The following is a 2,674-nucleotide window of genomic DNA, read 5'->3' as shown; positions in this document are numbered from 1 at the left end:
AGAAAGAACGCTAGCTGTCATACTAAAAGGAGCTGAGATTATGCGTTATAGATATGTAAAAGGCAGTTCACAGATTGGTTCCGCAAATAAAGTGATGGAGAAGTAATCAGGATATGGATAAGGTTTTTTTCGGTCTTTAAGAATTGAGTTCAGACAGGGATGTCATTAGGCATTTAAGATTCGAACGTGGTGGCTCCCAGGTCGCCGCCCCGCAATAAAAGGGCGCCTAAAGTATTTATCCGCCCATCCTCGCACGCTTCTCCGTTTCCCTCGACAAGCATGCATCTTCAAGCGAAATTTTTCCCCAAAGGTGTCTTCCATGGCCTCTCGGGGTCTTTGTCCGTTGTGTCAACAAGCCGCGATGTGTCAAGCCCGTTGTGTCAGCAAGCCAATACACAAAGGTCGTGTTGGGTCAGCAAGCCAATACACAGTAAACGCTGACGTGGGTATCACTTGTTGAAAATTTCATTTTCAAAGGCGTTGCGCAGTACTCATTCTCGATCTGCTCTTCCTCTGTGTCATCATAAACGTAGAAAGGGGCCCTGCAGGCTGCAGCACTACTCGAACATGCATAAACATGTGATGTGAGCCAAATATCGTACTGCGCATGACACAGAATTTAGTTACCTTTGAGAGACTGCTAGAAATCGCTCATTCTTTTGTCGGTCAATTCAGTGATGGTATGGCCCAACTATACGTCATACGCGGAGTGGCACGGCCATAGGCCAATACGAACATCCGTGAGCTGCATAGTTATCGCGGCCGGCATGGCGTGCCGTCATGCTCTAACCAGAATTGCACCAGCGTCTCCTCTATTTTGACAACGCCAGCCAGACGCGCCCTATCCAGCCGTTCACCACCCTCTCCTATAGCCCCTATCCCGCTCTCGCCCATCGCCTTCGCGTGTGGTTTGCAGTCATGGGGAAGAGAACCCATCATGCGCCCCGCCGCGGTGGTCTAGTGGCTAAGGTACTCGGCTGCTGACCCGCAGGTCGCGGGATCAAATCCCGGCTGCGGCGGCTGCATTTCCGATGGAGGCGGAAATGTCGTAGGCCGGTGTGCTCATACTTGGGTGCACGTTAAAGAACCCCAGGTGGTCGAAATTTCCGTAGCCCTCCACTACGGCGTCTCTCATAATCATATGGTAGTTCTGGGACGTTAAACCCCACATATCTATCCAGAACCCATCATGCATCAGAACCCATCCAGAACCCATCATGACGCACGCGAACGTTTAGAACACCGAGGCACACGACGTTCTGAAGTGCTCTCTTACGGAGCAGCAAGTTCTGTTTGGGAAGACGAGCCTACTGGCTCGCTTACGTGCTGCTCACGCAAAGTTGAGAGCCTAGAGGAATAACTGGAGTCTGACGACTCATTGAAGCGTCCCTCTGTTGTAGCTGGGAACGGAAAATACTGACGCGAAACATGGGAACCTGATGGTTTGGATGCATGTACGTTAGTGTTAGGAATGATATCGGCTGGGGGACTGAGCATGTCAGTCGAGCATTGATACGGTTCTTGAGAAGAATCCGAGGACTCCGAAGCGTGCTCAAAGCACGGTTATACTTCATGGAAGCTGGACACCACAGCCGAATGCTGTAACGGTGTCTCGAGGGATCCCGATGGTTCTACTACATTCTCAGTAGAAGTATGGTGACCGGGAACCGCAGTCGGACTTGAAACCGGTGCCGCTAAGGAGCTCTGAGGCCCAGCTAAAGGAATACCAGATGAAAGAGAATCATTGGGGCAACCAAGTGGGGAACCGAGGCGGGGTATTATGACTGAGGTTGTAACGGTGCTGAAGAGGGTCGAAGCATAGATGTTTCCCGTTCTGAATGGACAATGACCAGTTTAAAAGTATTCCAAACTGACCCATTATTGAGCTTGAATGCATGGAAACCCACCTAAGACCTCTATGCTTACGTTTTTTTTCCTGAACACGAACTTTCACTTTTTGGCCAACCTGAATAACTGGAGGTTTGCACCTAGTTTCTCATTGACATAATCCTTCATATAATTCTGCCTATATGGAAGACACGTGTCCTTACTGTAATGTAAAAAAAGGACCAAAAGTCGGAAGGTAACCATAGGTCAATGATGTCAATCACTGTACGAGGTTGACGCTGATGGGGCAGCATAGCCGGCGATAACACAGTGATCGCCTGCGCTGAAAGGCGATAAGTACCCAAGTACTCAGTAATTGCCTTCTTGAGATGACGACATTTGGGCTGGGCTGATTGTACTCCTTCAGGATCCTGTTGAACCACTCAACCTGCCCATTGGCTTGGGCAGGTTGTTGTATCATGCGTCAGACACGACGCACGGAGAAGACGAGGCCCGGTGCACGAAGCGCCGGCCTTGAAGGAGGAGAAAGGCACATGGCCGTGACCCGGGCCGAAACTCCCCTTATTCTTCCCGAACGCGGTCTGAAACACAGCCGTAAAGCACCCCCTGAGGGCGCTAACCCGGAACCTAAACAGTGCCTCACGACCGATCAGGATTTTTTTTTCAGTTGTGTATACGGACCCGTGGGGCATCGTCGTGCATACCACGTGTTCGCAATGTTGGCGGTCATGCTGGCTAGCTGTAAAAGATATGGTGTTTCGAGATAGCGTGTCGCCGTTCGTGGCTTTGTACGTGCAAATAATTGGGGAAGCGTCACTGCAACGCT

This window comes from Rhipicephalus microplus, unplaced genomic scaffold, assembly GCF_043290135.1.
Source record: "Rhipicephalus microplus isolate Deutch F79 unplaced genomic scaffold, USDA_Rmic scaffold_724, whole genome shotgun sequence".
In the NCBI taxonomy this organism is placed as follows: Eukaryota; Metazoa; Arthropoda; class Arachnida; order Ixodida; family Ixodidae; genus Rhipicephalus; species Rhipicephalus microplus.
Note: the sequence above shows the minus strand (reverse complement) of the source record.